Genomic DNA, 13,052 nt, shown 5'->3' with positions numbered 1-13,052 from the left:
CAACCACTGCACTCGAGCGATAAGGAAATCTGGCTTAAGGTGAGGTGCTGTCGTTGGCATTGACGGACACCTTTTTAGTTGATGGGTGGGCAGAATGTGAGCACAGTCCAAAGACAAGAATGCCGAGAGGTCAAGGTGATGGACTGCCAGCTCATTATTTGCTACCACATGCATTGTAGAACCCCACCTTCTTGCTATGATGACATTTGCAGGGGAACCTTTCCTGCCAATCCAGCTGACGAGCGTTTAGGTCCACTGTCCTCCTCCTTTCCATGGAAAAGAACCTCTCCCATTTGCTCCTTTTTAACATCTTTTGTTCTCAATAGGCTCTTTTCTCCGGAACACGAAATCAGCGGTACCTTCTTTCATAGAAGACTTGGGATGTCTCCTATTTTCAAGCCTTTAATCTTTCTGACACAAAAGTTAAAATAATACCCCCACACTTTTCAAAAGGACGGAATGGGAGAATGGTCAACACCGCATGGAGGTGCCGATTTTGACATGGACAGGACATGTGGTATTGAGATAATTATAAACTAGCAAGGCAGACGTGAAAGGGATGATGTTGACGGGCAGAACTCACATGACCCCGCTCAATTACATCTGTCAGCGCAGGCAAAAAAGCCAAGCTCAATCTCCTGGGTTGTAAAAGCCATGAGATCCAGAAAAATGCCATAGAAGAGTGCAAATTGCCTACGCTGAGACTTTAATTGTAGAAAGAAAGTACTTCCTGAGAGTCACTCCCAAATTTCGCCCGATCTGATTGAAAAGGAGGCCCAGGTTTCCCACACTGTGTCACTATGCTGTACTAATGCATTGGCCGGGAATCGAACCCGGGTCAACTGCTTGGAAGGCAGCTATGCTCACCACTATACCACCAATGCACCACATGCCCCTTCAAGGACGACATAAGCTTCATGTCACAAGATAATTGGGTCAAAAATAGGCTCAATTTTCACCTGTTCATTGCTGAAGGTGTGAAAACCCGCCATAAAAGCAGGCATCAAACGCTAGCCGCAGGGCACCCTTGGGTTCCATGGTGTAATGGTCAGCACTCTGGACTCTGAATCCAGTGATCCGAGTTCAAGTCTCGGTGGAACCTTGTTCGAGTCTGCTGTTTAACCTGCTGAAGCAATCACTGGTTACAGACGTTAAAATGGTTTAAAAAAACACATCAAGAGGGGAAATAAAAAGCCCCGAGAGAAGTTCCGCTTCCCTGTACAACGCACAGCATTTTCCGTCAACTCGGCGTTGCTTCTTCATGTTGCATCTTCCTGGCCACCAAAACGGCAGCCAACTCTTCCATGGACACTCTCAAATTCATGTGAATAGTGCATGGCCGATTACACCACCTTCAACCACTGCACTCGAGCGATAAGGAAATCTGGCTTCAGGTGAGGTGCTGTCGTTGGCATTGACGGACACCTTTTTAGTTGATGGGTGGGCAGAATGTGAGCACAGTCCAAAGACAAGAATGCCGAGAGGTCAAGGTGATGGACTGCCAGCTCATTATTTGCTACCACATGCATTGTAGAACCCCACCTTCTTGCTATGATGACATTCGCAGGGGAACCTTTCCTGCCAATCCAGCTGACGAGCGTTTAGTTCCACTGTCCTCCTCGTTTCCATGGAAAAGCACCTCTCCCATTTGCTCCTTTTTAATATCTTTTGTTCTCAATAGGCTCTTTTCTCCGTAACACGAAATCAGCGGTACCTTATTTCATAGAAGACTTGGGATGTCTCCTATTTTCAAGCCTTTAATCTTCCTGACACAAAAGAAAAAAATGATACCCCCACACTTTTCAAAAGGAAGGAATGGGAGAATGGTCAACACCGCATGGAGGTCCCGATTTTGACATGGACAGGACATGTGGTATGGAGATAATTATTAACTAGCAAGGTAGACGTGAAAGGGATGATGTTGACGGGCAGAACTCACATGACCCCGCTCAATTACATCTGTCAGCGCAGGCAAAAAAGCCAAGCTCAATCGCCTAGGTTGTAAAAGCCATGAGATCCAGAAAAATGCCATAGAAGAGTGCAAACTGCCTACGCTGAGACTTTTATTGTAGAAAGAAAGTACTTCCTGAGAGTCAGTCCCAAATTTCGCCCGATCTGATTGAAAAGGAGGTCAAGGTTTCCCATGCTGTGTCACAATGCTATACTAATGCATTGGCCAGGAATCGAACCCAGGTCAACTGCTTGGACGGCAGCTATGCTCACCACTATACCACCAATGCACCACATGCCTGTCAAGGATGACATAAGCTTCATGTCACAAGATAATTGGGTCAAATATAGACTCAATTTTCACCTGTTCATTGCTGAAGGTGTGAAAACCCGCCAGAAAAGCAGGCATCAAACGCTAGGCGCACGGCACCCTTGGGTTCCATGGTGTAATGGTCAGCCCTCTGGACTCTGAATCCAGTGATCCGAGTTCACGTCTCGGTGGGACCTCGTTTGGAGTCTGCTGTTTTACCTGCTGAAGCAATCACTGGTTACAGATGTTGAAATGGATGAAAAGCACACATAAAGAGGGGTAAAAATGGCCCCGCGAGAAGTTCTGCTTCCCTGTACAACACACAGCATTTTCTGTCAACTCAGCGTTACTTCTTCCTGCCGCATCTTCTTTGACCACCAAAACGGCGGCCATCTCATCCAAGGACAGTCTAAAATTCATGTGAATAGTGCATGGCCGATTCCACCACCTTTAACCACTGCACTTGAGCGATAAGGAAATCTGGCTTAAGGTGAGGTGCTATTGTTGGCATTCACAGACACCTTTTTAGTTGATGGGTGGGCAGAATGTGAGCACAGTCCAAAGACAAGAATGCCGAGCGGTCAAGGTGATGGAATGCCAGCTCATTATTTGCTACCACATGCATTGTAGAACCCCACCTTCTTGCTATGATGACATTCGCAGGGGAACCTTTCCTGCCAATCCAGCTGACGGGCGTTTAGGTCCACTGTCCTCCTCATTTCCATGGAAAAGCACCTCTCCCATTTGCTCCTTTTTAACATCTTTTGTTCTCAATAGGCTCTTTTCTCCGTAACACGATATCAGCGGTACCTTCTTTCATAGAAGACTTGGGATGTCTCCTATTTTAAAGCCTTTAATCTTTCTGACACAAAAGTTAAAATAATACCCCCACACTTTTCAAAAGGACGGAATGGGAGAATGGTCAACACCGCATGGAGGTGCCGATTTTGACATGGACAGGACATGTGGTATTGAGATAATTATTAACTAGCAAGGTAGACGTGAAAGGGATGATGTTGACGGGCAGAACTCACATGACCCCGCTCAATTACATCTGTCAGCGCAAGCACCCAAGCCAAGCTCAATCTCCTGGGTTGTAAAAGCCATGAGATCCAGAAAAATGCCATAGAAGAGTGCAAATTGCCTACGCTGAGACTTTAATTGTAGAAAGAAAGTACTTCCTGAGAGTCAGTCCCAAATTTCGCCCGATCTGATTGAAAAGGAGGCCCAGGTTTCCCACACTGTGTCACTATGCTATACTAATGCATTGGCCGGGAATCGAACCCGGGTCAACTGCTTGGAAGGCAGCTATGCTCACCACTATACCACCAATGCACCACATGCCCCTTCAAGGACGACATAAGCTTCATGTCACAAGATAATTGGGTCAAAAATAGGCTCAATTTTCACCTGTTCATTGCTGAAGGTGTGAAAACCCGCCAGAAAAGCAGGCATCAAACGCTAGCCGCAGGGCACCCTTGGGTTCCATGGTGTAATGGTCAGCACTCTGGACTCTGAATCCAGTGATCCGAGTTCAAGTCTTGGTGGGACCTCGTTTGGAGTCTGCTGTTTAACCTGCTGAAGCAATCACTGGTCACAGACGTTAAAATGGATTAAAAGCACACATCAAGAGGGGCAAAAAAAGGCCCAGAGAGAAGTTCCGCTTCCCTGTACAACGCACACAATTTTCCGTCAACTCAGCGTTACTTCTTCCTGTTGCATCTTCCTGGCCACCAAAACGGCAGCCATCTCTTCCATGGACAGTCTCAAATTCATGTGAATAGTGTATGGCCGATGACACCACCTTCAACCACTGCACTCAAGCGATAAGGAAATCTGGCTTAAGGTGAGGTGCTATCGTTGGCATTGACGTACACCTTTTTAGTTGATGGGTGGGCAGAATTTGAGCACAGTCCAAAGACAAGAATGCCGAGAGGTCAAGGTGATGGACTGCCAGCTCATTGTTTGCTACCACATGCATTGTAGAACCCCACCTTCTTGCTATGATGACTTTCGCAGGGGAACCTTTCCTGCCAATCCAGCTGACGAGCGTTTAGGTCCACTGTCCTCCTCCTTTCCATGGAAAAGAACCTCTCCCATTTGCTCCTTTTTAACATCGTTCTTCTCAATAGGCTCTTTTCTCCGTAACAAAAAATAAGTGGTACCTTCTTTCAGAGAAGACTTGGGCTGTCTCCTATTTTCAAGCCTTTAATCTTTCTGACACAAAAGTTAAAATAATACCCCCACACTTTTCAAAAGGACGGAATGGGAGAATGGTCAACACCGCATGGAGGTGCCGATTTTGACATGGACAGGACATGTGGTATTGAGATAATTATTAACTTGCAAGGTAGACGTGAAAGGGATGATGTTGACGGGCAGAACTCACATGACCCCGCTCAATTACTTCTGTCAGCGCAAGCACCCAAGCCAAGCTCAATCTCCTGGGTTGTAAAAGCCATGAGATCCAGAAAAATGCCATAGAAGAGTGCAAATTGCCTACGCTGAGACTTTAATTGTAGAAAGAAAGTACTTCCTGAGAGTCAGTCCCAAATTTCGCCCGATCTGATTGAAAAGGGGGCCAAGGTTTCCCACACTGTGTCACTATGCTGTACTAATGCATTGGCCAGGAATCGAACCCGGGTCAACTGCTTGGAAGGCAGCTATGCTCACCACTATACCACCAATGCACCACATGCCCCTTCAAGGACGACATAAGCTTCATGTCACAAGATAATTGGGTCAAAAATAGGCTCAATTTTCACCTGTTCATTGCTGAAGGTGTGAAAACCCGCCATAAAAGCAGGCATCAAACGCTAGCCGCAGGGCACCCTTGGGTTCCATGGTGTAATGGTCAGCACTCTGGACTCTGAATCCAGTGATCCGAGTTCAAGTCTCGGTGGGACCTCGTTTGGAGTCTGCTGTTTAACCTGCTGAAGCAATCACTGATTACAGACGTTAAAATGGTTTAAAAAAACACATCAAGAGGGGCAAAAAAAGGCCCAGAGAGAAGTTCCGCTTCCCTGTACAACGCACAGCATTTTCCGTCAACTCGGCGTTGCTTCTTCATGTTGCATCTTCCTGGCCACCAAAACGGCAGCCATCTCTTCCATGGACACTCTCAAATTCATGTGAATAGTGCATGGCCGATTACACCACCTTCAACCACTGCACTCGAGCGATAAGGAAATCTGGCTTAAGGTGAGGTGCTATCGTTGGCATTCACGGACACCTTTTTAGTTGATGGGTGGGTAGAATGTGAGCACAGTCAAAAGCCAAGAATGCCGAGAGGTCAAGGTGATGGACTGCCAGCTCATTTTTTGCTACCACATGCATTAAAGAACGCCACCTTCCTGCTATGATGACATTCGCAGGGGAACCTTTCCTGCCAATCCAGCTGTTGAGCGTTTAGGTCGACTGTCCTCCTCGTTTCCATGGAAAAGAACCTCTCCCATTTGCTCCATTTTAACATTGTTGTTCTCAATAGGCTCTTTTCTCCGTAACACGAAATCAGCGGTACCTTCTTTCATAGAAGACTTGGGATGTCTCCTATTTTCAAGCCTTTAATCTTCCTGACACAAAAGCAAAAATAATACCCCCACACTTTTCAAAAGGACGGAATGGGAGAATGGTCAACACCGCATGGAGGTCCCGATGTTGTCATGGACAGGACATGTGGTATAGAGACAATTATTAACTAGCAAGGTAGACGTGAAAGGGATGATGTTGACATGCAGAACTCACATGACCCCGCTCAATTACATCTGTCAGCGCAGGCAACCAAGCCAAGCTCAATCTCCTGGGTTGTAAAAGCCATGAGATCCAGAAAAATGCCATTGAAGAGTGCAAATTGCCTACGCTGAGACTTTAATTGTATAAAGAAAGTCCTTGCTGAGAGTCACTCCCAAATTTCGCCCGATCTGATTGAAAAGGAGGTCAAGGTTTCCCACACTGTGTCACTATGCTATACTAATGCATTGGCCGGGAATCGAACCCAGGTCAACTGCTTGGAAGGCAGCTATGCTCACCACTATACCACCAATGCACCACATGCCGCTTCAAGGACGACATAAGCTTCATGTCACAAGATAATTGGGTCAAAAATAGACTCAATTTCCACCTGTTCATTGCTGAAGGTGTGATAACCCGCCAGAAAAGCAGGAATCAAACGCTAACCGCAGAGCACCCTTGGGCTCCATGGTGTAATGGTCAGCACTCTGGACTCTGAATCCAGTGATCTGAGTTCAAGTCTTGGTGGGACCTCGTTTGGAGTCTGCTGTTTTACCTGCTGAAGCATTCACTGGTTACAGACGTTAAAATGGATTAAAAGCACACATCAAGAGGGGCAAAAAAAGGCCCAGAGAGAAGTTCCGCTTCCCTGTACAACGCACACAATTTTCCGTCAACTCAGCGTTACTTCTTCCTGTTGCATCTTCCTGGCCACCAAAATGGCAGCCATCTCTTCCATGGACAGTCTCAAATTCATGTGAATAGTGTATGGCCGATGACACCACCTTCAACCACTGCACTCGAGCGATAAGGAAATCTGGCTTAAGGTGAGGTGCTATCGTTGGCATTGACGGACACCTTTTTAGTTGATGGGTGGGCAGAATGTGAGCACAGTCCAAAGACAAGAATGCCGAGAGGTCAAGGTGATGGACTGCCAGCTCATTGTTTGCTACCACATGCATTGTAGAACCCCACCTTCTTGCTATGATGACATTCGCAGGGGAACCTTTCCTGCCAATCCAGCTGACGAGCGTTTAGCTCCACTGTCCTCCTCGTTTCCATGGAAAAGCACCTCTCCCATTTGCTCCTTTTTAACATCTTTTGTTCTCAATAGGCTCTTTTCTCCGTAACACGAAATCAGCGGTACCTTCTTTCATAGAAGACTTGGGATGTCTCCTATTTTCAAGCCTTTAATCTTTCTGACACAAAAGTTAAAATAATACCCCCACACTTTTCAAAAGGACGGAATGGGAGAATGGTCAACACCGCATGGAGGTGCCGATTTTGACATGGACAGGACATGTGGTATTGAGATAATTATTAACTAGCAAGGTAGACGTGAAAGGGATGATGTTGACGGGCAGAACTCACATGACCCCGCTCAATTACTTCTGTCAGCGCAAGCACCCAAGCCAAGCTCAATCTCCTGGGTTGTAAAAGCCATGAGATCCAGAAAAATGCTTTAGAAGAGTGCAAATTGCCTACGCTGAGACTTTAATTGTAGAAAGAAAGTACTTCCTGAGAGTCAGTCCCAAATTTTGCCCGATCTGATTGAAAAGGAGGCCAAGGTTTCCCTCACTGTGTCACTATGCTATACTAATGCATTGGCCAGGAATCGAAGCCGGGTCAACTGCTTGGAAGGCAGCTATGCTCACCACTATACCACCAATGCACCACATGCCCCTTCAAGGATGACATAAGCTTCATGTCACAAGATAATTGGGTCAAAAATAGGCTCAATTTTCACCTGTTCATTGCTGAAGGTGTGAAAACCCGCCAGAAAAGCAGGCATCAAACGCTAGCCGCAGGGCACCCTTGGGTTCCATGGTGTAATGGTCAGCACTCTGGACTCTGAATCCAGTGATCCGAGTTCAAGTCTCGGTGGGACCTCATTTGGAGTCTGCTGTTTAACCTGCTGAAGAAATCACTGGTTACAGATGTTGAAATGGATGAAAAGCACACATAAAGAGGGGCAAAAATTGCCCCGCGAGAAGTTCCGCTTCCCTGTACAACACACAGCATTTTCTGTCAACTCAGCGTTACTTCTTCCTGCCGCATCTTCCTGACCACCAAAACGGCAGCCATCTTTTCCAAGGACAGTCTCAAATTCATGTGAATAGTGCATGGCAGATTACACCACCTTCAACCACTGCACTCGAGCGATAAGGAAATCTGGCTTAAGGTGAGGTGCTGTCGTTGGCATTGACGGACACCTTTTTAGTTGATGGGTGGGAAGAATGTGAGCACAGTCCAAAGACAAGAATGCCGAGAGGTCAAGGTGATGGACTGCCAGCTCATTATTTGCTACCACATGCATTGTAGAACCCCACCTTCTTGCTATGATGACATTCGCAGGGGAACCTTTCCTGCCAATCCAGCTGACGAGCGTTTAGGTCCACTGTCCTCCTCCTTTCCATGGAAAAGAACCTCTCCCATTTGCTCCTTTTTAACATCGTTATTCTCAATAGGCTCTTTTCTCCGTAACAAAAAATAAGTGGTCCCTTCTTTCATAGAAGACTTGGGCTGTCTCCTATTTTCAAGCCTTTAATCTTTCTGACACAAAAGTTAAAATAATACCCCCACACTTTTCAAAAGGACGGAATGGGAGAATGGTCAACACCGCATGGAGGTGCCGATTTTGACATGGACAGGACATGTGGTATTGAGATAATCATTAACTAGCAAGGTAGACGTGAAAGGGATGATGTTGACGGGCAGAACTCACATGACCCCGCTCAATTACATCAGTCAGCGCAAGCACCCAAGCCAAGCTCAATCTCCTGGGTTGTAAAAGCCATGAGATCCAGAAAAATGCCATAGAAGAGTGCAAATTGCCTACGCTGAGACTTTAATTGTAGAAAGAAAGTACTTCCTGAGAGTCAGTCCCAAATTTCGCCCGATCTGATTGAAAAGGAGGCCAACATTTCCCACACTGTGTCACTATGCTATACTAATGCATTGGCCAGGAATCGAACCCAGGTCAACTGCTTGGAAGGCAGCTACGCTCACCACTATACCACCAATGCACCACATGCCTCTTCAAGGACGACATAACCTTCATGTCACAAGATAATTGGGTCAAAAATAGGCTCAATTTTCACCTGTTCATTGCTGAAGGTGTGAAAACCCGCCATAAAAGCAGGCATCAAACGCTAGCCGCAGGGCACCCTTGGGTTCCATGGTGTAATGGTCAGCACTCTGGACTCTGAATCCAGTGATCAGAGTTCAAGTCTCGGTGGGACCTCGTTTGGAGTCTGCTGTTTAACCTGCTGAAGAAATCACTGGTTACAGATGTTGAAATGGATGAAAAGCACACATAAAGAGGGGCAAAAATGGCCCCGCGAGAAGTTCCGCTTCCCTGTACAACACACGGCAATTTCTGTCAACTCAGCGTTACTTCTTCCTGCCGCATCTTCCTGACCACCAAAACAGCAGCCATCTCTTCCAAGGACAGTCTAAAATTCATGTGAATAGTGCATGGCCGATTACACCACCTTCAACCACTGCACTCGAGCGATAAGGAAATCTGGCTTAAGGTGAGGTGCTATTGTTGGCATTCACGGACACCTTTTTAGTTGATGGGTGGGAAGAATGTGAGCACAGTCCAAAGACAAGAATGCCGAGCGGTCAAGGTGATGGAATGCCAGCTCATTATTTGCTACCACATGCATTGTAGAACCCCACCTTCTTGCTATGATGACATTCGCAGGGGAAACTTTCCTGCCAATCCAGCTGACGAGCGTTTAGGTCCACTGTCCTCCTCCTTTCCATGGAAAAGAACCTCTCCCATTTGCTCCTTTTTAACATCGTTATTCTCAATAGGCTCTTTTCTCCGTAACAAAAATAAGTGGTACCTTCTTTCATAGAAGACTTGGGCTGTCTCCTATTTTCAAGCCTTTAATCTTTCTGACACAAAAGTTAAAATAATACCCCCACACTTTTCAAAAGGACGGAATGGGAGAATGGTCAACACCGCATGGAGGTGCCGATTTTGACATGGACAGGACATGTGGTATGGAGATAATTATTAACTAGCAAGGTAGACGTGAAAGGGATGATGTTGACGGGCAGAACTCACATGACCCCGCTCAATTACATCTGTCAGCGCAAGCACCCAAGCCAAGCTCAATCTCCTGGGTTGTAAAAGCCATGAGATCCAGAAAAATGCCATAGAAGAGTGCAAATTGCCTACGCTGAGACTTTAATTGTAGAAAGAAAGTACTTCCTGAGAGTCAGTCCCAAATTTCGCCCGATCTGATTGAAAAGGAGGCCAAGGTTTCCCACACTGTGTCACTATGCTATACTAATGCATTGGCCGGGAATCGAACCCAGGTCAACTGCTTGGAAGGCAGCTATGCTCACCACTATACCACCAATGCACCACATGCCCCTTCCTGGACGACATAAGCTTAATTTCACAAGATAATTGGGTCAAAAATAGGCTCAATTTTCACCTGTTCATTGCTGAAGGTTTTAAAACCCGCCATAAAAGCAGGCATCAAACGCTAGCCGCAGGGCACCCTTGGGTTCCATGGTGTAATGGTCAGCACTCTGGATTCTGAATCCAGTGATCCGAGTTCAAGTCTCGGTGGAACCTCGTTCGAGTCTGCTCTTTAACCTGCTGAAGCAATCACTGGTTACAGACGTTAAAATAGATTAAAAACACACATCAAGAGGGGCAAAAAAAGGCCCCGAGAGAAGTTCCGCTTCCCTGTACAACGCACAGCATTTTCCGTCAACTCAGCGTTGCTTCTTCATGTTGGATCTTCCTGGCCACCAAAACGGCAGCCATCTCTTCCATGGACAGTCTCAAATTCATGTGAATAGTGCATGGCCGATTACACCACCTTCAACCACTGCACTCGAGCGATAAGGAAATCTGGCTTAAGGTGAGGTTCTGTCGTTGGCATTGACGGACACCTTTTTAGTTGATGGGTGGGCAGAATGTGAGCACAGTCCAAAGACAAGAATGCCGAGCGGTCAAGGTGATGGACTGCCAGCTCATTATTTGCTACCACATGCATTGTAGAACCCCACCTTCTTGCTATGATGACATTCGCAGGGGAACCTTTCCTGCCAATCCAGCTGACGAGCGTTTAGGTCCACTGTCCTCCTCCTTTCCATGGAAAAGAACCTCTCCCATTTGCTCCTTTTTGACATCGTTATTCTCAATAGGCTCTTTTCTCAGTAACAAAAAATAAGTGGTACCTTCTTTCATAGAAGACTTGGGATGTCTCCTATTTTCAAGCCTTTAATCTTCCTGACACAAAAGCAAAAATAATACCCCCACACTTTTCAAAAGGACGGAATGGGAGAATTGTCAACACCGCATGGAGTTCCCGATGTCGTCATGGACAGGACATGTGGTATAGAGACAATTATTAACTAGCAAGGTAGACGTGAAAGGGATGAGGTTGACATGCAGAACTCACATGACCCCGCTCAATTACATCTGTCAGCGCAGGCAACCAAGCCAAGCTCAATCTCCTGGGTTGTAAAAGCCATGAGATCCAGAAAAATGCCATTGAAGAGTGCAAATTGCCTACGCTGAGACTTTAATTGTAGAAAGAAAGTACTTGCTGAGAGTCAGTCCCAAATTTCGCCCGATCTGATTGAAAAGGAGGTCAAGGTTTCCCACGCTGTGTCACTATGCTATACTAATGCATTGGCCGGGAATCAAACCCGGGTCAACTGCTTGGAAGGCAGCTATGCTCACCACTATACCACCAATGCACCACATGCCCCTTCAAGGACGACATAACCTTCATGTCACAAGATAATTGGGTCAAAAATAGACTCAATTTTCACCTGTTCATTGCTGAAGGTGTGATAACCCGCCAGAAAAGCAGGCATCAAACGCTAGCCGCAGAGCACCCTTGGGCTCCATGGTGTAATGGTCAGCTCTCTGGACTCTGAATCCAGTGATCCGAGTTCAAGTCTCGGTGGGACCTCGTTTGGAGTCTGCTGTTTAACCTGCTGAAGCAATCACTGGTTACAGACGTTAAAATCGATTAAAAGCACACATCAAAAGGGCCAAAAAAAGGCCCAGAGAGAAGTTCCGCTTCGCTGTACAACGCACACAATTTTCCGTCAACTCAGCGTTACTTCTTCCTGTTGCATCTTCCTGGCCACCAAAACGGCAGCCATCTCTTCCATGGACAGTCTCAAATTCATGTGAATAGTGTATGGCCGATGACACCACCTTCAACCACTGCACTCGAGCGATAAGGAAATCTGGCTTAAGGTGAGGTGCTATCGTTGGCATTGACGGACACCTTTTTAGTTGATGGGTGGGCAGAATGTGAGCACAGTCCAAAGACAAGAATGCCGAGAGGTCAAGGTGATGGACTGCCAGCTCATTATTTGCTACCACATGCATTGTAGAACCCCACCTTCTTGCTATGATGACATTCGCAGGGGAACCTTTCCTGCCAATCCAGCTGACGAGCGTTTAGCTCCACTGTCCTCCTCGTTTCCATGGAAAAGCACCTCTCCCATTTGCTCCTTTTTAACATCTTTTGTTCTCAATAGCCTCTTTTCTCCGTAACACGAAATCAGCGGTACCTTCTTTAATAGAAGACTTGGGATGTCTCCTATTTTCAAGCCTTTAATCTTCCTGACACAAAAGAAAAAAATTATACCCCCACACTTTTCAAAAGGAAGGAATGGGACAATGGTCAACACCGCATGGAGGTCCCGATTTTGACATGGACAGGACATGTGGTATGGAGATAATTATTAACTAGCAAGGTAGACGTGAAAGGGATGATGTTGACGGGCAGAACTCACATGACCCCACTCAATTACATCTGTCAGCGCAGGCAAAAAAGCCAAGCTCAATCGCCTGGGTTGTAAAAGCCATGAGATCCAGAAAAATGCCATAGAAGAGTGCAAATTGCCTACGCTGAGACTTTAATTGTAGAAAGAAAGTACTTCCTGAGAGTCACTCCCAAATTTCGCCTGATCTGATTGAAAAGGAGGTCAAGGTTTCCCATGCTGTCTTACGATGCCGTACTAATGCATTGGCCGGGAAGCAAACCCAGGTCAACTGCTTGGAAGGCAG

General features: G+C 46.4%; 17 non-coding genes across 17 annotated transcripts; 8 read left to right on the top strand and 9 right to left on the bottom strand.

Moving 5' to 3' along the window:
* Positions 1 to 812: 812 nt before the first annotated feature.
* trnag-ucc (transfer RNA glycine (anticodon UCC)) lies at positions 813 to 884 on the bottom strand. The gene has a single exon. It is a non-coding gene; the product is annotated as a tRNA-Gly (tRNA).
* Positions 885 to 1,030: 146 nt separating this feature from the next.
* On the top strand, positions 1,031 to 1,102 carry trnaq-cug (transfer RNA glutamine (anticodon CUG)). Its single transcript has one exon. It is a non-coding gene; the product is annotated as a tRNA-Gln (tRNA).
* Positions 1,103 to 2,168: 1,066 nt separating this feature from the next.
* Positions 2,169 to 2,240, bottom strand: trnag-ucc (transfer RNA glycine (anticodon UCC)). The gene has a single exon. It is a non-coding gene; the product is annotated as a tRNA-Gly (tRNA).
* Positions 2,241 to 3,523: 1,283 nt separating this feature from the next.
* trnag-ucc (transfer RNA glycine (anticodon UCC)) lies at positions 3,524 to 3,595 on the bottom strand. The gene has a single exon. It is a non-coding gene; the product is annotated as a tRNA-Gly (tRNA).
* A 146-nt stretch (positions 3,596 to 3,741) lies between these two features.
* Positions 3,742 to 3,813, top strand: trnaq-cug (transfer RNA glutamine (anticodon CUG)). Its single transcript has one exon. It is a non-coding gene; the product is annotated as a tRNA-Gln (tRNA).
* A 1,065-nt stretch (positions 3,814 to 4,878) lies between these two features.
* On the bottom strand, positions 4,879 to 4,950 carry trnag-ucc (transfer RNA glycine (anticodon UCC)). Its single transcript has one exon. It is a non-coding gene; the product is annotated as a tRNA-Gly (tRNA).
* A 146-nt stretch (positions 4,951 to 5,096) lies between these two features.
* trnaq-cug (transfer RNA glutamine (anticodon CUG)) lies at positions 5,097 to 5,168 on the top strand. The gene has a single exon. It is a non-coding gene; the product is annotated as a tRNA-Gln (tRNA).
* A 1,065-nt stretch (positions 5,169 to 6,233) lies between these two features.
* On the bottom strand, positions 6,234 to 6,305 carry trnag-ucc (transfer RNA glycine (anticodon UCC)). The gene has a single exon. It is a non-coding gene; the product is annotated as a tRNA-Gly (tRNA).
* Positions 6,306 to 6,451: 146 nt separating this feature from the next.
* trnaq-cug (transfer RNA glutamine (anticodon CUG)) lies at positions 6,452 to 6,523 on the top strand. Its single transcript has one exon. It is a non-coding gene; the product is annotated as a tRNA-Gln (tRNA).
* Positions 6,524 to 7,589: 1,066 nt separating this feature from the next.
* trnag-ucc (transfer RNA glycine (anticodon UCC)) lies at positions 7,590 to 7,661 on the bottom strand. The gene has a single exon. It is a non-coding gene; the product is annotated as a tRNA-Gly (tRNA).
* Positions 7,662 to 7,807: 146 nt separating this feature from the next.
* Positions 7,808 to 7,879, top strand: trnaq-cug (transfer RNA glutamine (anticodon CUG)). Its single transcript has one exon. It is a non-coding gene; the product is annotated as a tRNA-Gln (tRNA).
* Positions 7,880 to 8,943: 1,064 nt separating this feature from the next.
* Positions 8,944 to 9,015, bottom strand: trnag-ucc (transfer RNA glycine (anticodon UCC)). The gene has a single exon. It is a non-coding gene; the product is annotated as a tRNA-Gly (tRNA).
* A 146-nt stretch (positions 9,016 to 9,161) lies between these two features.
* Positions 9,162 to 9,233, top strand: trnaq-cug (transfer RNA glutamine (anticodon CUG)). Its single transcript has one exon. It is a non-coding gene; the product is annotated as a tRNA-Gln (tRNA).
* A 1,063-nt stretch (positions 9,234 to 10,296) lies between these two features.
* trnag-ucc (transfer RNA glycine (anticodon UCC)) lies at positions 10,297 to 10,368 on the bottom strand. Its single transcript has one exon. It is a non-coding gene; the product is annotated as a tRNA-Gly (tRNA).
* Positions 10,369 to 10,514: 146 nt separating this feature from the next.
* trnaq-cug (transfer RNA glutamine (anticodon CUG)) lies at positions 10,515 to 10,586 on the top strand. Its single transcript has one exon. It is a non-coding gene; the product is annotated as a tRNA-Gln (tRNA).
* A 1,064-nt stretch (positions 10,587 to 11,650) lies between these two features.
* On the bottom strand, positions 11,651 to 11,722 carry trnag-ucc (transfer RNA glycine (anticodon UCC)). Its single transcript has one exon. It is a non-coding gene; the product is annotated as a tRNA-Gly (tRNA).
* Positions 11,723 to 11,868: 146 nt separating this feature from the next.
* Positions 11,869 to 11,940, top strand: trnaq-cug (transfer RNA glutamine (anticodon CUG)). Its single transcript has one exon. It is a non-coding gene; the product is annotated as a tRNA-Gln (tRNA).
* Positions 11,941 to 13,052: the final 1,112 nt, after the last annotated feature.

Source organism: Aulostomus chinensis, chromosome 9, assembly GCF_037954235.1.
Source record: "Aulostomus chinensis isolate RoL2024-O1b breed Wild chromosome 9, RoL_Achi_v1.0, whole genome shotgun sequence".
NCBI classification, from domain to species: domain Eukaryota; kingdom Metazoa; phylum Chordata; class Actinopteri; order Syngnathiformes; family Aulostomidae; genus Aulostomus; species Aulostomus chinensis.
The sequence above is the reverse complement of the archived record's forward strand: the minus strand, read 5'-3'. Positions and strand labels throughout refer to the sequence as shown.